This window comes from Lagenorhynchus albirostris, chromosome 10 (assembly GCF_949774975.1).
Source record: "Lagenorhynchus albirostris chromosome 10, mLagAlb1.1, whole genome shotgun sequence".
Classification (NCBI taxonomy): Eukaryota; Metazoa; Chordata; class Mammalia; order Artiodactyla; family Delphinidae; genus Lagenorhynchus; species Lagenorhynchus albirostris.
In genome coordinates this window covers 72421937-72427936 of record NC_083104.1, presented here as the reverse complement: position 1 = coordinate 72427936, position 6000 = coordinate 72421937, and positions in this window count along the sequence as shown.

Genomic DNA, 6000 nt, shown 5'->3' with positions numbered 1-6000 from the left:
CTGGGCATACACCCAAAAGAATTGAAAGCAGGATCTCGAAGAGATATTTGTACACCCATGGTTACAGCAGCATTATTCATAAGAGCTAAAACATGGAAGTAACCAAAGTGTCCATCAATAGATGAGTAAATAAGCAAAATGTGGTCTATACATACAACGCAATATCACTCAGCATATCAAAATTCTTTAATATGCTACAACATGGGTGCATCTTGAGGACATTATGCTAAGACACAAAAAGGCAAGTACTATATGATTCCGCTTACATGAAGTACTTAGTGTAGTCAAAATCACAGAGACGGAAAGTAGAATGGTAGCGGCCAAGGGGCCAGGGTGACGGGAGGATGGGGAGTTATTGTTTAATGGGGATACAGTTTCAGTTTTACAAGATGAAAGAATTCTGGAACCGTATGGTGATGATGTTTGCACAACATTATGACTGTATTTAATACAGCTGAACTGTACACTTAAAAATGGTTAAGATGGTAAATTTTATGTTACGTGTCTTTTACCACAATAAAAAAAAATTGGAGGGCTTCCCTGGTGGCGCAGTGGTTGAGAGTCCGCCTGCCGATGCAGGGGACGCGGGTTCGTGCCCTGGTCCGGGAAGATCCCACATGCCGCGGAGCGGCTGGGCCCGCGAGCCATGGCCGCTGAGCCTGTGCGTCCGGAGCCTGTGCTGCACAACGGGAGAGGCCACAGCAGTGAGAGGCCCGCGTACCGCAAAAAAAAAAAAAAAAAAAAAAAAAGGAGAAAAAAACAACAGAGTTTTCTTTGGCTGGTCAAAGAAGAAGTCAGAGATTTAAAGCATGATGCGTTGATGTTCCACTGCTGGCTTCAGTATGGAGGGGACTGTGTGGCAAGGTATACAGGCAGCCTTTAGGAGCTGCAAGCAGCCAGCCCTGGCTGACAGCCAGCAAGGAAATGGAATCTCAATCCTACAGTCACAAAGAACCAAATTCTGCCAACAATAAGAATGAGCTTGGAAGTGGATTTTTTCCCCCCAGAGCCTCCAGATAAAATCTCAGTCCGGCCAACACCTTGATTTCGAACTTGTGATACCCTAATCAGAGAACCCAGCCATCCATGCCAGACTTCTGACTTACAGAACTGTGAGCTAATAAATGGATGTTGCTTTGAGGTGCTAAATTGGTGGTCATTTATTATACCACAACAGACAACTAATACACTCAGTATGATGGGAAGCCATAGGTACACGTAGCCTTTTTTATGAGTCTTACTTTGTCGCCCCAATTAGATAATAAGCTCCCTGAAGGCAGAAACCCAACAGTCTCTGTGTGTCTCTGTGTCCTTCCACAAGACTGACCAGTTGCCACATGAACACCCAGGAACTATTCCACAAATGGGTAAAACATTTTGATCAAAGGCAAGCTACTTGGGAAAGCTGCCTAGGCTCTTGTACTAACCACTTTGGAGGACTGCTGATATATGTGTAAGCTCTTTAAGAAAAAGTTGCACATTGTATACGTATGTTTTGCCCTCTTCTGGGGGGAATGACATCTTCAAATGCAACATGCTGAAATAGAACTCACCTACTGTCCAAACACAGCTCCACCAGACCTTCCCTTCCACTGCCAGTAACACCACCATCGCCCAGGTACCCAAGCTCTGAACCTTAAACTCACACTCAATTCCTGCCTCTCCCATCCACCCCATAGTTGGAGTCCTAGAAATTCATTTTCCAAAATGCCTCTCCGTAAGTCCCAGCCATCATGTTCCCACCACTGTCAGCCTAACTGAGGCTTCTTCTGCTCTCACCAGCATGAGGGCAAGGGCTCCCAAAGAGCTTCACCATTCCCTCTTCCCTGCCTCAAATCCTCCTTGGTCCACCACCTGGCTAACCCCCTAAGATAACACTTGGCAATTTAAGCTCTTTCTCTAAGACGTCCATAGGCTCCTCACTGGTCACTTAGGTGAGCTGGTTGCCCCACACCAGGCTATGAGCATCTTGAGGGCAAGGGCCATGTGTTGAGCTTCTTTGTAGCATCATTGATATCCCATGCCTGTACGAAGCTATGATGATAATGGTCATGACCATGGGAATTTGGAGGCTTCCTTTTCTTCTAGGTCAGAGAAGACCAGCCTGGGCTGTCATTCTCCCACGCTCTAAAGACTTAATCAGAAGCAGGAGAAAGCTGTGAAGCGTGTCTATTCTTCTCTATAAACCTACTACCCCCAACCCCTCCCCGCCCCTTGGAATCCTGGCCAGCATGCACCTCCCACCCCAGTTACTCCTTTATCTATATCAGCTGTCAGATCTTTTGTTCACAGTAAAGGGGTTCCCTTCCCGAGGGTATATGCAATCTAACATGGAGATAGTCTTAAAGGAAGCAAAAGTTAATGGTAGGGGTTCAAGTATCAGCTGGTGGGTGGATTGAGATGTTTGGACCAGGACATAGAGTTTTACTCCAGCATCCAAAAACACACCCCCACCCGTGCAGCAGGACTGATGTCAATAAAAGAATAGCATTGAACACGCATACCCTCCCCCCACAGCTGGGAACAGAACAAGAATCCAGGAAATGGGCAGGATCCAGAGCAGGCTGCTGTTAAGAATCCCCAGTGAGGAGATGCAGAGAAAATGTGTGAGATGTCGAATGCCCAAAATAAAAAAAAAGTTCCTCCCATCCACCCCACCTGAGACCCTTTTCCTACACCCCCAAAGGTCAGGCTGGGTTGGAGGGTTGGTCACTCAGTCAAGAAGTGCAGGGAAGGCTGCTATGACTTTGGTCATTTCCATGCCCCCAACCTTATTACCAACTCCAAAGAGAATGGACCCCCTTTCCACAGTCCAACCCACCCCAGGAGTGAATGATGGAGAAGGCATCTTCTAGATCCACCACACTCTCCCTATTCCATCTGTCCCATTCCCCTGATTGAAGCCCAGAGAAGGGGACCCCTTTGCAATCCTTGCTTCCCTGTGATTATAGCCCACAGCTCAGGGCCTAGAGAGGGGCAGGCTCTATGTGTGTGCGCAGGCGCGGGGCGGGGTGGGCGGAGGGGAGACCCGGGAAGATGAGAGGCGCAACGCAAGAGGAGGAAGGGAGGAAGATGTGCACAGCTTTGGGGGGGGGGTGCTGGCCCTCTGGCATCCTGGAGGAGTCTTCCTCCTTAATTGCTTGAGTTCTACAGCTGTCATGGCTAATGAGAAATTAAAAAGCACCCTGACCCCTGACCCCGCCCCTGCCCCCGTCCTCACAAGTGCTTTCTCAGCACGTTGCCCTGGGAGAAGCACCCAGCGGAGGATGCTACGGAGACCTGACCCGGGGATGCCTTGGGCTGACGGCTCTCCGCTCCCGAGGCGGGAGGCAGGAGGCCACAGCAGGGAGGGGAGGTGGGAGTGGGTCCCCAGCTTCTCCACTCAGGCTCTGGTTTCCTGGACGGCCCTGATTATATCTCCTGCTTCATAATCTCCACAGCTCTTCTGGGACTTGTCAGACCTCAGGCCCAGATTTGGGGTTTGGGAAATAGGGTCCCTGGAACTGCACTTTGAAGATCTAGACTCAGCTGGCCTGGGCACAGTGAGCAATTCTATAAAATGGAAGGAAATGAAGAAAAGATGGGTCAGAAACCACAGCAAGAAGGATCTCAGCTAGCACAGGGAAGAACTTCCCAGCTGTCTCTTACACCGCACCCAGAGAAACAGTCTCCTCTCTAAAGATAAGAAGTCTCTGCTTAGCATCGCCCATGGGAGTCTGCATGATCTGGTGGGTGCCTGCCTCCTCTCCCCACCCCCATCCAGAACTAAAGGCCGGACACTAACTTATTTGCTCTCAGAATGGAATTCCAACACCTACAGATTTGAGACCATCAACGTAGCTCCTGCCACCCACCCTTCCCCCTCCTCCCCCCAAGGACCACTGAATTTTCACAAGCCAAACACTATGTTCTAATGTCTTCCCTTCCCATTTTTCACCTGCACTGCCCCCCACAGTTCTGCACAGTACAGTTAAATAGTGGCATCGTGTACCCAGATTACCCGTCGTGTACCCAGTGGATCCTAGTTCTTTCACTTTAAATAGCAACACTGCAATCTGCAACGAACGTCTCCGCAGCTCACTTAATCAAGTGAATAGATTTCCGAATACATTTTTTTTGAATCAATGGGGTGACATTTTGCACTATTTTATTTTATTTTTTGACAAAGAGTTCTTTTTTCTTCTTTAAAAAAAATTTTTTTTATTTGGGTATAGTTGTCTTACAATGTTGTGTTAGTTTCTACTGTACAGCAAAGTGGAGTTCCCTGTGCTATACAGCAGGTTCTTACTAGTTATCGATTTTATACATATTAGTGTATATATGTCAATCCCAATCTCCCAGTTCATCCCACCCCCCCATACACTGATTCCCGAATACATCTGCTATTGTTCTTTCAAACTTGTGTAGATACTGTGGAGATTAATGACAGGCGATGTCATTTCAAATTGTTCCTAACTTCATCATAGATTGTTGCCTTCACAGATTTTCTCAAATGATGGATACCTTTCATACAGCAACTGTCCTTTGGAGTTCTGGGGTGTTTTGAAGGGTTTTTTTGGTGTTAAAATCGGGTTTTCCAGCTCAAGATGGTTGGGGATCTGCACATGAAGTCAACCAATGATCGCTGCACATGTGCGATCCCCTATCACATTAGTATTCCATTCTGGCAAATGTTACATAAGTCCGTTTTTACGTAAGTCAGAATCCGTTCAAATCAGGAGATAAATGAAGCAGGTATCTGCTTGGCAGCAATGTAAACACGGGAAAAGACGGAAACCTGCCTAGTGAGGGTGTCACAGCTCACCTTGCCCGTGAACAAGGGTTACTTCAGAGCGAAGGAGCAGAGAGTGTGACACACGTGTTTACACCCTGTCAGCCAGGGCTCTCTCTTGCCAAGGCTGCTGGAAAAGCTTGACTCAGGCTGAGTTTACATAAGTCAGCCTTACGTAAGTGTATACCTATAAAGACGCTGGAAGGTACAAGGAGAAATGTAAATAGCCGGGATTATGGGTGTGAGTTTAGTTTGGGGGACCTGATATTACGAGACCACTTTAAAAATAATGCAAGCATGCTCAAGATGAAGCTTGGGCAGAATGCCTACTATGCGTCCAGCCCTGTGGAGGGGTTGTCAGGTAATTAAGAGATGTTATGAGACGGTCCCTGCCTTAATGAAGCCTATAATCAAGTTATGGAAAGCTCTAGAATCCACTAAAGCAGGCTTCCATCTCCCTCCCACTTGGCTGGCCCCGGGGCTCTGGCCACTGTCTGCTCACTCTTAATACCCCTTCCCCTCCCCCACATTACTCCCTAGCCAAGCTCTCCCCTCATCCTGTCCCCCAGCTTGTCCCCACAGAGGAGGAAACCTCTCCATGTACGGGACATTCCTTGGCATGTCACTGATATTCACAGCTATGACAATGTCAAAAGGCACGCCCCCCCCCACGCCCGCCTCCCTCAGCTGCCTTTCTTGCCTCCCCAGTATCGTTGGGGGGACTCCAGTGTTCCTGCCTTCTCTCTGTCCCCAGCCTCCTCCCTAAACGCAGCTCAGGGGGACTCAGGATGGGGATGAGGGAGGGAGGGGCAGATAGGCCTCCACCATCTGCATGTTCTCAGCAATCAAATCGTCCTCCCCCGACGCCTGTCCGGGGCTGGAGTCGGGGGGTGGGCGAGTGCTGAGTCAGGATATTCCTCACATTCCCTCCCTTCTCCTGTGGCCCGAATGCCGCAAACCCTGCCTCCGAGTGACCAGCCTCAGCTGAGTGTCTGCTCCTGGGCACTGACCCCAGCCTCAGACCAGCCCTCGTCCCTCACACCCCGAGGGGGAGGCCACAGGAGGGAGATCATGCTGCCTGCTCTCCTCTGGCCCCCTGCTGGGAAGAGGTTGGGGACCACGCTTCTGCCTCCTGCTGCTCCCATTTCCCTCCCTCACCCCTGGCTCCGTCTCCCCCACCTGGCCCTACTCACAAAATCTGCTGCCACTGATCGGGAAAGGACAGCGAA